The following is a 14,360-nucleotide window of genomic DNA, read 5'->3' on the forward strand; positions in this document are numbered from 1 at the left end:
AAAGTGTTGGAAGGTATTAATCGTTTTATAAATCTTTGAGCGAAACCATTTGATGTCACAACCAAGACGTTCAGCCCCTTCTTTGCTATAACCCTAGCTGATATCGCATAAAATCGGATTATAAATGAACGAGGGCCCCAGTCCCTGCCTATTGTATTTTGTTTAGGAATGCACCTAAATTGCCAATCCATAGCGTCAGTGTTGTTGAAGAAAATAAGCTCTTTGAACACCGCACGTCAAAACTGCAGAGACTTGAATGTATGTGACAGATCACAACAGCTGCCCCTGGCTTACTTTTAATAGTTGCCGTGGCCTCAGCTGGGTAAAATCAGTCCTGATCCTAAAAATGTAAAAATACATTTTATGGGCTGCATATCACGTCATGGAACACAATACAACTAATAATCATGATTTGTCGACGATATTTCAATTTTCTAAAAAATCAAAAAATCTACTAGGGTTATATAATTGACAAGAGAAGAAACTCTCCAAAACACAATTCGTCATGAAAACGGTAAACGTCCAGTTCAGACATGAATTTTATAGCTAATATACCAATCCTAAGCATATGACTGCGTTCTGCGCAAAGAATATCATTTTTACATCGAAATGAAACAACCATCTTACCGGTTATTCCAAATTGTAGCAGAAATCTGATTAGAACTATACACACTATCGCCAAAATTTCGCAATACACAGGTCTTTTCGACTATTTATACTGCTGTCATGAGCGCCTAGACGATCCTCATGGTATCATCGTATCATCGGGATCATTTCAGGCGCACATGACAGCAGTAGCATAAGTCAAAAAGACCTGTGTATGGCGAAATTTTGGCGATAGTGTGAATATTTTATCGGATTTCTACTACAATTTGGAATAACCGGTAAGATTGTTGTGTCATTTCGATGTAAAAATGACTATTGCAGCTGTTGAGATCTGCATCATACATTTAAGACTCTATGGTCAAAACAATAAGATAGTATTTTTGATGAGTGTTTAACGTATTTGCTTTGCGCTTCATCACTTTACTTTTATAATAGTATTATGTAAATTTTATGTTGTACATTTGTGTGGATATTCATAGGAATATAGGCAGAAGAAGGGAACTGTTTTGAAGGCATATTACAAAATAAAATATAATTAATTTAATGGGTTTTGCCTGTGCAATGGACCCGTTTGACTTTCTTCGACATGCCATGTAAAACATAACGTATGCTTACTGATAATGTGAAAACTAATAGTAATTTTTTAAATATCTATGACACTTACCTGAAAACAATGTTATTTAATTATCAGTTATTTGACAATTGACTTAAAGTTTGCAATGCCAGTTCTTCATTTTGTTTTCATTTTTGAAGTAAGGAAAAAATGAACAATTTTATAAATTTTATTTGTTTCTGATATACAGGTAACATTCCCGTTGATAGTTTGTCGTAAAAGGCGATCTTGTACATAAGTTGCCTTACCTCAATGAAAAGCAGACACTTATTCGGCGTTTTTTCCTGCTCTTAATCAAGGTACTCAGTCAAAATGAAAATGAGGACAACTGTTCAAAGTAGAACTGAAAAGCAAAGGTGTTGACAAATAAATTGTCAACTTTGAAATACTAATTCAACGTAGTTACCAACTACATTCAACACACAAAACATATCATTGAGGCAGTATTTTAGTTGGAATCATGCCATCTAAAGACATGGTGTTTATAGTCTTCGGAACATCTTGGACTATCAAAAGGCGCATAATATTTCACCTCAACTGTATAATTGCATATAAGCATAGCTGCAAAACCGATCAGAGAAAGGTAACCACACCACATGAATTTGTACAGTACATGAATTTGAAAATTGTTCTCTATAGATTGTTCACAAGTCGTTATCTACTCGTATTATGAATGAGGCTGTTTCATTCCATCAGCCAAATGATCTGTAAATGTCATCTTTAACGAGGCCGGAGAGAAGTGTAAACTATGCGATATGTGTTGTCAGGATGGGATCAAAATATATTTTGGAGAAAAGAAAATGCTTCTATTTCTTTAGAATTTAGTTAAATACACTAGGCTGTATGTTCATATACGTAACTGTGGAAAGGTCATTGATCAATATTTCTGCTTTTCATAGCAGTGACATTTCTAATTGATTTGCATTATCCTATCAGCTATGTGGTTAATTCCGACTTACGCATTGTTTTTAACAACTGTTTTTTATTTCTTTAAATAGTCCCTCATTCTTCTCAATGGACATCACTTGCTATTAATGGCAATAGTCACATCAATTTTTTTACATTTATCTTAATCAGAACACTTTGATTTTGCTAGATCGTGGCAATAGTTTATACAACTGACGTTAACATGTCACTCATTGTACACAAGGGAAATTTAAATGTCATTCATGAAAATATTTAGATCAACAATTTACCATAAAGCCCCTTTGCTGTTTTTAAAGTGGTCATCAAAATTGTACGTATATAGAATATAAAGATCAAAGAGCACATGCTCTAAAGAAAGCTCATTCCTCAATATTGCATGTTTTACTTTGGTCAATGCAGAGTTCGATCATAACACTATATTTATCCTAAAATATCTCAACGCTGTAAACGTGAGTGGTTTTACAATGAAAGATAAACAATTCGTAATATTTTACGCATCTCACATTTATTTGATTTTGAAAACTGAACTTTTTGAATGTTAAACGCACGTAAAACTAGTCGGAACAGTGTTTGAAGAACTATTATCTACCTTCCTTCCTAGAGCCTGGAATTATCGATATTAATATGACTTTCATATTTCTCGCAAAGGCAGTTACCAATGTTTGCGGTTATAAAAAGAATAAAATGAAATGTTTACGAAAAAATCAGGTATCGTTTATCAGGACAAGAACCAAACTTTCAAAACAAAAACTCTTCAGAAACATTTAGACGATCTTGGATGCAAATATTGATTAACTCAAATCTGTCTTGACATAGAGCCGGAATCTCAGCAGTAATAATTAAGCTGCGGTTGTGCATCGTGTCCATGCATGCATACCGTTTTTAAAATAAACGGTCATTTGTTCAAGATTCAAGTATTACTCGATTTATAAAGATTAATTTATTGCAAGTTTGAAATGCCAAGTTTATTGCTTTGACTGTGCGTTTTAATTTCTTCGAAGTGTTATTTTGAGCACTGCTGTTGGATTATCTCAGATACTGCAAGTGTAAAAATGAACATATAATATTATAGAATTGCGTTTCTTATTATGATGAAAACATTTCGTCAGTGTATACATTTATGTCAAATCATTCCGACGTAATTAATTGTGCAAATTATGTGTTTGTACCAATGAAGCTTAAAAAATATGTCTAACCCTTAATCACAATATCATATATTCTGCAATTAATAATTAAAAAATAAATCACTGTTGAGTGGTTTTGCACAATCCGGCTATATTTAGTACTACCATCATTACCTGCTGCTCATACATAAGTTACAGTATTGTCTGCTACTATTGCATCACTAGAAGTATTCCAAACTGCCACTGGGTCAAATATATGACGTAATCGGACGTATCTGGAACAAAAGCCGGCATCAATAAAAATTCGCCATTTCATGAGAGAAATTTTCTTTTATCTCTATTTGAACGAGTGGTGAGTGATGGATAGGACTGTTTCTTTACCCCAGAATTTCATGTTTAATGACGCAGGAGATAATCTCAACAAATGAACAGTTATCTAAGGCGGGAAATGTCGTATTGGTGATAGCAGGTTTCTATCTGTTAAAAGACTTGATAGAAATTATAAACCCTGTCAGATTTCAGGTTGATTGAATGAGTGGCATTGCATTCCAAAATATGTTGAAATTAAACAAATATCAAAAGGGTGTATCGTGACATTAAAACAAGTAGTGCTTTTTATAGCACAGCAATGCCAATCAAAACAACAACTCTTAATGTGCCTACCTGAATATATGGTTGTTTTGTGAAGGAACTGTTAATTGTTTCGACCGTATCAAGATATATTTTAATGTTGAAATTAATTTAGCTTTAATTTAAGTAACCCACATGATAACAGTGTCTAAAACGTCAGTTCAACGGCATAAAAATTCCAGATCATGAGTGCACTAATGTAATGACATTCATACCGATATATCTTAAACAGTAAGTCCAATTCCTTTGACTCAAGTCAATATGAGTGCATCTTCCTGTTTCAACTAGAAAGTTAACAATTAATGTTTTGATTATATCAACTCGATTCTTATCGAAACAGTTTTATTTACCGAAAGAGATTCCAAAACGAACGCATGTATTTTATTTTCTTATCGAATAATTGAGAAACAACCCAGGATCGAGTAATGAAACCAACTATAAGTCTATTAGTTTCGTTCTTTTTTATCGGCCTTTCACTGTAGTTAAATGTCGATATTTTATTCAAACCGTTGAAATCACCCTGTCGCATTTTGAACGAAACATATCGGAGGTATCCGTGTATATTTTTAATCAAGATTGAATATGAAGTTGAATATGAAGACTCAATGGTGATAATTCAAAAACTTATCAGAATATATCGGAAAAAGGAAACTCGTACCTGGATAGAAAACGTGTTTTCAGCAAAGATAATTGTGCCACCCATGGGTGAGGCTGTCGATATTTCGGAGAAGCTATTATGTCAAATTTAAGAGGATAATTGGATAAAATATTCGTATCTTTACATGTACGTACAGTTTATCATCGCATGTACCTAAATCATAATTTATACACATTATACCTTTTTCCTGAGCCGATTAAATCATATCTTTTTATTATATTATTGATGTATTAACATTTTCAATTTAAGTTTTTTTTCTAGATTTGTATCAATGCTGATCCTAGTGATGTTGTTGCAAATTCTACAATTTGCTTGTACGCAGTCTATAGTTTGCAGTTAAAAATAAATTTCCATTATTTGTTCGATTGACATTAACTGGGAGAAAATGTAAGAAGTTGCACCGTGTTTAAGCTTCGCAAAGCACTGGAAGTGTCATGACGTGTTGAATAAGTATTAGTGACTGCACCCACAATTCGATAATTGAATTTATATATTTATCTAAGATTGTTGGTGAAGTATTTTTTGTAACATGTAGTCACAGAGGAAGGTCAATAACTACTATGCGTAAACGTACGTATATAGCGTTTCAATTTATACGTACGCTTGCAAGGTAAATCTCAGTCTACGTTTTCAGGTATGATATTAGTTTTGATGTTTAGATGAAAACAAAGAAAAACATTCTCCAATTTGGACTTAATGATTAAAATCGTCCGCCTAGCATGTATAAAGTACATATAAAACAGAATATTTCAATACGTGCTGAAATTTTCAAAAATATGCGAAAAACATTTAAAACGGGTATTATTCATAGCTTATGTTGTACATCCATGAAGACACACATAATATCTTAATTTCTTACATAAAGGAAAACATGATCTTTTTGAAAATTACAGCGTCGAAATGACCAGCCTGCATGCGTGTATATGTGCTGCATAACTTTACGGATGATAAGCAAACGAGAACTGACAGAGTATAGTTCAGTGTATAAAGCTCCATTAATCTTACTTTCGAAATGAACCTCACTGATAAGCATTTAAAATTTCCTCTCTTAATTCGCAATTTGGTAAATGTTAACGAGTGAAAACAGGGCATGTTTAAGAAAATGCTATCTGCTTCTTATTTGCATTAAGCACAGTTGATGAACTATTTTAGCGTTCTGATGTTGTCTTATTCATTTTGCAGATATCATTTATGTTGATCGTATATTTGCAAGAAACAACTGATTTGTCGAACAGATGCACTTCAATTGATTGACGGATGTAGAAGTATGCAATAATTGGACGTTTACCTGTCCTTACCTTCGCTACTCGGGTATAACAGACATAGACAAAAAAGAAGTATGTTTCAAAAAATACATGGCAAGTGGTAAGCCAGGAGAATGTCTAGGTTCCTAGAGGTTTGATTTTTGTGATGTAATAGAAGTGTTTTTTTCATTGTTGTTTGGTGATTCCTGAGTCAGTGAAGCTTTTTGAAACGAATAGAATAACCAGGTAGAGTACTACAGAGTATTGCAGTGTGATGTATGATCAGATTTATTGTAGGGTGTCAATATATATATGACGAACATCAAATGAGAACATTTGTTTATACTAAAATGATCGACCTTCACAGCAATAAGCGAGTTTTGTTTGCAACCAAATGCTCTTACAACATATAAAATATCAGCTTTGGAATATCATAAGTAATATTTTTTTAACAAATTAATAAAAAATGATTCATGAAATAATCCTATAATGTCGGTTAATTGGTCAGCACTTTAGCGCGATCCGAAATTGCCTTTTTTAGGTACGTCAAATCACAAGAAAGGACAACAAAGCAATATCATATTACACCAAAAAAAAACAATTTCGAAAAACAATGGGTACTCTTTTTTAAACCTGTAATTGTTGTGTTTACATTTAATTGCTGAACTGTCTTACTTTTCTGGAATAAAAACGTTCTCGGAGAAACAAAAGAGCTCTTTTCCGATACTCATTAATTCTATTTGATTAATTTTACAATGAACGATGGGGATTAAATTTGAAGATAATAATAACCAATGTTGATTTCAATTTTATCTAATTCATTTCTGTGAATTTCACAGGATAATTAGCAGATTGCATAACGATTGCAAAAGTGGTAAAGACATTCTTATACAATATGGCGGTTTCAAATGTTTTGCAAATAATTGTGGGAAAAATATTGTTATCAAAATCCCAATTTTATCTATTCAATGTATACATTCTTGTGAAATTAGCTCGTCATTCTATCGAGCCAATTTCGATAATCTCAAAAGTTGATGCCTGGGCATCCAATGTCAACGTGGTATCATTTGAATGGCAGGTACCTTCTGATAACTAATCTGTAAGATTAATGACCGAAACTACATTATATAGAAATTTTTCTACAGTGTGTGCCTTTTTTCTTCATTTTAGCTGAAAATGGTTGTGAAATAGCCTTTTATGCAATAAAGGTTTTTGTGGCCAAAACACTCTGTGTTTTTTTATAAATTCTTTCTCTACAAATCGAACCTTTAATAAATGATATCAAACTAAAATGGGGTTAACCTAAATAGACAGTTAACAAGTAAACGCCAAGTAGCTAAGCTTCCTTCTCAATTATGTCGGCAGTATTATGTTTTTAGCATATTTCACATGTCTATTCTTCATGAAGCATTACTGTTATGTTTTTTAAATATTTACAAAAGGAACTACTTTAACAAGCTTTAAACAAAAATACAAAAACTCTTTAGCATAATTAAGAAAAATGGATTCATACCATTAAATGTAAGGCAAAGATATTGTGAGAATTTCGAAACGTTTTAACTGCTATTTTATTTGCAAAAACAATCAACAACGAGAACGTTTATAAATAACTTAATTTCAACAATTTTGCAAATTATTCATCACGCACACTGTAAAGGGATGCATCAGTTGTCATTTTGCCAGACGTATTGCATGAACAAATAGCTGAAAATCCTCCCAGAAGCTAGATTGCCACACATTACGTTGCATAAAAGTGAAATTTGTTCTCTTAAGATTTAATAAGTGGTTATAAATTATAGATATGGCTGTTTTATTTCGCAAACTGAGAGAATTGTAAATGTCAAGTTAGAGTTTGAAACAGTATGAAATGTTTCTATGTTTTTTTTTCTACATTTGGCATCGGTTCTACAGTATTACAGGCATAATATTTATAAGGTAGATAAGCATACAGAAATGCAAAGGTCTTGTCTGATTATTAGATAATAATACTATTTGCATGTTAATTAAAAATCATACTTCACGGCGTAAGCCAAATAGTGCATAAACTACCTAGAGTTGAATGACCTGAATTGTTTAATCTAATAAAAACTCAAAAGCCACGGGTCTTCATTAAGCGCTTATACCATTTGTCAAGAAGAAACGGACCAATCATCCACAATTTAGAAGGACTAAATCTAACTCAATGCTCCATACTCAACACAAAAGAAACACATTAACTTAATGGAGAAAATATATTTGTACCATGAAATGTCAGGACATGGTGAAAATCGTATAGCTGATGTGAAGCAAAAGACAACACCTATGAAGTATTTAATCATAATTCCAACAATTACGTTACTTATTCATCACGTAAACTGTCTAAAGATGCATCAATTGAGACTCTGGCAACACCATCGCAGTCTCTTGTAGCCTCAATTGCCACAAGGTAAAATAACACAATGAGTATATACCGCTACGGGGAAGTGTGTCGAAATTTATTATAGATGCTTCTTTTTTAATCAATAATCTAAGAACTCTCTAAATGTTATCTTTAACGACGCAATACGAAATTTAAAAGGATATATGTTGTCGAACTGGGATGAATAAAGAATTTGTGAGAAAAAAATATTCGTTCATCTAATATAAATCGTACAAAATGTATACATTCGCTTACTGTGGTAAAATCGTGCTTAATTTAAATCTGTAATGTAAACCAGTTAAAATATGCCTTTGAAAGTCTTTGACATTCATTTTTGTTAATGTTTAATTAGCAGCCGTAACAATGGCTGCTAATTTGATTTTGAAATATATATAAGGAATGAATTGCGGGATTGATGTCATAATCGGGATATTAACGCAGTTGGGTTGGTAAAAGAGTGTGGAGTCAAAAGGACTCCATTAGTACTTTGACTTCCCCCTTTGCGTTCATATCCGCGATAATGACAGTCCCGCAATTCATAACTTATATTTACACCAATAGCTTATTATTTCATTCAGGAATTGTTAAAAAATACTCTTTTTTTCTTTTAAGAAATACTTACAGTTACGCTTTGTCATCACCCTTTCTTTAAACAGAACCACCCGACCGTAGCGGGAAACAGTTTATCAAATGACGTCACAATTACGCGGGAAAAGTTCAACCACTTGAAATCACTTTTAAACGTGAAAATGAAACACTAATGCCCATAATGCATTTAACATATATACAAAATAACACTATCTAAAATATTGGTTAATTTTTACGGGACCCGCACACACAATATAAACAAAAACAAGATAAACAATTATATGTATATTGTTATATGATGATGCGCTATCCAAATATATCCAAAGATGCTGCGTTCATCGGATGATATCTGCTATTGCCGAAAGGCATTTGATCTAAGGACTGTATGTTGAGGTGTAAATATTGCGGAAGTATTGCTTTATATTTTTCGATTATGAATGGCATGTTTCCTACGGAATTAAGATGGTGCATTTTTATAAATTGTCAGAACATGTTAATGTCAATATCCAAAAATGGATTAAGTTAACTGAAACAAACACAAATGACTTAAACTAGAATTTCGATTTCTTGCTTTTATCTATACTCGATTTTTTATAAGAATGCACATTATTTCCATTATCGTTTCATGCTGCATTGCTATCAAAGAATACATCATCTAAAATGTAAATGCTTTGTGTGGCTCCCAACTGTCACTTGGTATGTAACCATGACGTATTAAAACTTATCTTGGTAGACGTTATAGCATGCACAAACAAAATCCGCAATGATAATACTTACACTCGTATAACGTTACAAAAAAAAACGCAATTCCCTTCATCTCTATATTTGCGCCTGGAAAGTAGCGGATAAGACTGCTGCTTTTACTCTATCCAGAGATCTGCAAATGTCATATTAAACGACGCGGAAGAGAATTTTAAATGAAACGTTTTCTATGGCGGAAAATGTAGCCTGATGGTAGGCTGATTCTATCTGTTAACAGACTTGTTCAAAACGAATAAACACTGTCAGCTATCATGTTGATTGAATATTTAGTTGTATAACGTTTAAACGATGTAAGATGAAACAAATATCAAAGAAATATATCAATATTAAAACATCATCATAGACGCAAAACTAGAATAGAAATTATATTTTGAACATAACTGTGCGTATAGCAATAGTAGGTCAATTTTGCTTTTACAAAGAAAGTATTGACAACCAATGATATCATCTTTATGTACAGCTAACAAACCGATATGAGGACGCAAATAGATCAGCATAAGACGTCACAGTTATCGATAATATTAGGACCCTTTTTCAGTGCCTATTACATAAAAAACCATTCCCTTTAAAATTCATTCGGGTAGATTACTTATATTGTCAAAATTACTGCAGCCATTTGTATAAAAAATGTTTACTCTTTAGTTTTTAAAAAAAAGTTAAGATTTTTTTCTTAATTAATGTTCAATATTGGCTTGCCTTGACCAATATTTCAAAATTAATTGCGTAATTGATGTCATTTCTGGGGTATGAACGCAGTTGGGCTGGATAAAGAATGTTAAGTCCGCATGTAACATTTCTGTTTATGATTTGCCGATATGGCGATTTTGTACATAAATTGTCTTACATTTGTTTTGAGCAATAAATTGTTCGGCGTTTTATTCTAGAACTAGACCAAGTTATTCGATTAGAAAATGAGGACAACAGGTCAAAGTAGAACTAAAAAGCAAAAGAATTGACAAATGATTGGAAGAGGATATATTATGGTATTTTATTTATTGGTTCTTACAAGAAAGCCATGGAACTAAACTCAATCCATTACAATGCAATGCAAACAATATGGACAATAATTGTAACTAAATTTGTGTCATTAACATCACAACAACCAATATAGTCAAATTATTGTATAATCAAATTGAACCTCGTTAGTAAATGCCAGTCAATCCTATGAAATACTTGTAAAAATTACGACGTTATTAACTGCTAAATTCAACATACAAAACACATTATTGAGGAATTATTTTATGTTGAAATTATGCCATCTAAAGACATGGTGTTTATAGTAATCTGAATTGATGTACAGCGCTGAGAAATCCCAAGTTTAAACTTATTTCGGACAATCTTTCTAAGTTTTATCACGCGGGCTGTCAAAAGGCGCATAATAAATCACCTCAACGTTATTATCGCAAATAAGCATAACTGCAAAACCGTACATGAAAGTGAAACTTGTACTCTATAGATTGTTCACAGGTCGTTATCTACTTGCATTATGAATACGGCTGTTTCATTCCATCAGCCAAATGAGCTGGAAATGTCATCTTTAACGAGGCCGAAGAGAATTGTAAACTATGAGATATGTGTTGTCGGGAGAGGATTAAAAATAATATAGAGCACAGAAAATGATTCTATTTCTCCAAACCTAAGTTAAACACCCTAGGCTGTACATTCATATATATATATATAACCGTGGGGAGGTCAGTGGACAATATCGGCGTTGTGTATGCTTATTATTGCAGTAATATTTCTAATTGACTTGCATCCCCTTAGCTGCTTTTTTTTATTCCGACATTGTAATTTAACAATATTTTTTAAATAGTCCGTGTCGTTGCTCAAGGGCATCACTTCAGTATGATTAGAAATAGGTGTATCAACACTTAACAATTATCTAAATCAAAAACGCTTTCGCTTGATCGTGATAATAGCTTTAACAACGGATGTTAAGATGTCACTCATTGTACAGAAGGGACAGTGAAATGTCATTTATATTTAGATCAACAATTAACCATAAAGCCCTTGGCTGTTTTAAGTGGTCAGCAATATTGAATGTATATAGAATATAAAGATCAAATGGTACGTTATAGTTTTGCGATTTTATACCAAAATGGACAAATTTGGCAGGGCATACATTTTGTCAAATCCTTCCGACTTACTTTTGCCAATTATGTGCTTAAACCAATGAAGCTTAAAAGACCTAATACCCTTAATGAACAAAACATATATTGTGCAATCAATACAAAACATCTCTATTGAGTAGTTTTGCACAACTATCATGACCTGTTGCTCATGACTCAGTTACAGTGTGGTCTGTTGCTATTGCATCACTAGAAAGATTCCAAATTCCAAACTGCATCTGGGTTATATCTATGACGTGATCAGACTAATCTGGAACAACAGCCTGCATCAATAAAAATGAGTACTCGTAGATCATTTCATGACAGTAAATTCTTTCTTTTCTGTTTTCAACAAGTGATGAGTGATGACTCAGATTGTTTCGTTCCCCAAAAATGTTTAATGATTCAGAAGATAATTTCAAATGAACCGTTATATAACGCGGGAAATTTCGTATTGATGATAGTGTTTTATCTGTTAACAGACTTGTTAGAAATGTTAAACACTGTCAGACTTTAGCGTTGCCCATTGCCACTAAACCGGGTTTATGTTTAAACTTTTTGCTACTGAGCATGTTTCTGTAGCTTTTTGCATGTATATTCATGTTGATTGAGTGAGTGGCATTGCATTCCAAAAGTTGTTAAAATTAAACAATCTCAGAAGGGTTCATCATGACAATGAAACAAGTAGCGCTTTTTTATAGCACAGCAATGCCAAACCAGCAACTCTTAATGTGCCTGTCTAAATAAATGATCCTTTACAGTAATTACATTTCCTTTGGCTCAAGTCAATATTAGTGTATCCTCCTGTTTCAACTAGAAGGTTAAGACTTGATTTTATGATCATGTCAAATATATATTTATCGAAAAAGTATTATTCACCGAAAGAGATTCCAAAATGAACGCATGTATATTATTTCTTCATTAAAGTATTGAGAAACAACCCAGATTCTGGTAAAGAAACCAACTATAAGTCTACTTGTTTATTTCTGTTCTTTTATCGGATTGTCACTGTCGTTTGACTCGATATTTTATTTAAACCATTGTTATCATCCCGTTGCATTTTGTAAGGAACATATCGAAGTTATCCGTGTGAATTTTTAAGCAAGATTGAAATCTTGATTTTTTTCGTATATACCAGCGTCTTATGTTCGACTTAGAAACCCTTATATTATCTGTCAATTGTATAAACCCAAACAATTTCAATATACTATGAATATGCGTTATGCTACCCAATATAAATCAATATGAAATTAAAGTTCTTAATACTCTTATCTAGACATTTGTACTTTGCCAAAAAGTAAATTTAACTACTAAAAGGGACATTAGTGCATGACGTCCATGTTTAGTAAAAGAATACATTGTATAAAATATAAAATTTTGATAACCAAGAATTTAAGCATTTCGAAATTGTGTACCTACTTTGCTATTGACAATGGTTTAGTTAGTTTCCTGCAAATGGAAACCTTTAAACAAAGGAAAACTATCGATTAGTATTCAGCATTTCCATATATTTGTATATCACGTACTTTTTTAACATTATTTAACATAAAGTAAACACACAACCAGAACTGTTCAAGCTTGCATCTTGCCATCTAGTGACAATGGGTAAGTAGCAGCTCGAAACCATTCAAACTGATGAAAATTTTCCATTAGTATTCATCCATTTTTCTTATATTCTGTTTTTTTTTAAAAACATTTTTATCTTTTAATTTTGAATATGAAATCAACACTCAACTGCGAAAATTCCAAAACGATTCGGAATATATACGAAGAAACCAACTCGTACCGTGATATAAAACGTGGTTTCAGCAGAGATAATTGTGCCACCCGTGGGTGAGGGTGTCGAAATTGTGGAGAAGCTATTTAGTAAAATTGAAGAGGATAATTGGATGAAATATTCATATCTTTACATGTACCTACATTTTATCATCGCATATGTACCTAAATTATGGTTTTCCTGAGTCGATTAAATTCATTTTTTTTATTTTATTGATGAATAAGCATTTGTAATTTACGTTTTTTTTCTAGATTTGTATCAATGATGTTCTTGGTGATATGTTGCAAATGCTAAAATTTGCTTGTACGCAGTTTAAAGTTTGCCGTTTAAAATAAATTTCAATTACTTGTTCGATTGACATTAACTAGCTGAAAATGTATGAAAATGCATCGCAAAGCACTGGAAGTGTCATGATATGTTAAAAAAGTATTAGTGACTGCACCCGCAATTAAAGAATGGATTTATATATTTCTTCTAAGATTGTTGGTGAATTTATTTTTTGTAACATGTTGTCACAGACGAAGGTCAATAACTAACAAAGTTTTAAATTTTAAATTAAAGAAAGAAACATCCTCTAATTTGGACTTTATGATTTGTTGTACATAAAAAAACGAATTATTTCAAAACGTTGTGATATATTCAAAAATATTCGAAAAACAATTAATCCGAGTACTATTCATACTTTATAGTGTACATCCAAGAAGACACACAAAGGATTGCTTCTAAAACATACCAATGGTAATAGTGCATGTTCTGTGAACTTCTGACTTCTAGCATAAAGGAAAACATGATCTTTTTAAAACTTGTGGCTTCGGAATGACCAGCCTGCATGCGTGTATATTTGCTTCATATCTTTACTGATGATAAGCAAACGAGAATTGACAGTGCATAATACAGTGTATAAACATCCATTAATCTTACTTTC

General features: G+C 32.3%; 1 protein-coding gene across 5 annotated transcripts in view; it reads left to right on the forward strand.

Moving 5' to 3' along the window:
* The window catches only part of LOC128234376 (muscarinic acetylcholine receptor M1-like), a 327,690-nt gene that overhangs the window by 34,240 nt on the left and 279,090 nt on the right, over positions 1-14,360 (forward strand). The window contains exon 1 of one of the 5 annotated variants that reach the window (XM_052948587.1): positions 4,640-4,684. The exons of 3 other annotated variants lie outside the window; for them this stretch is intronic. The gene's annotated coding sequence lies outside the window, so the exon portion shown is untranslated. Of the gene's footprint in view, positions 1-4,639; positions 4,685-5,981; positions 6,049-14,360 lie in introns of those variants that run through there. One more of the 5 variants, XM_052948586.1, reaches the window with a different exon arrangement.

The sequence above is a fragment of the Mya arenaria genome, chromosome 5, assembly GCF_026914265.1.
Source record: "Mya arenaria isolate MELC-2E11 chromosome 5, ASM2691426v1".
Lineage (NCBI taxonomy): Eukaryota > Metazoa > Mollusca > Bivalvia > Myida > Myidae > Mya > Mya arenaria.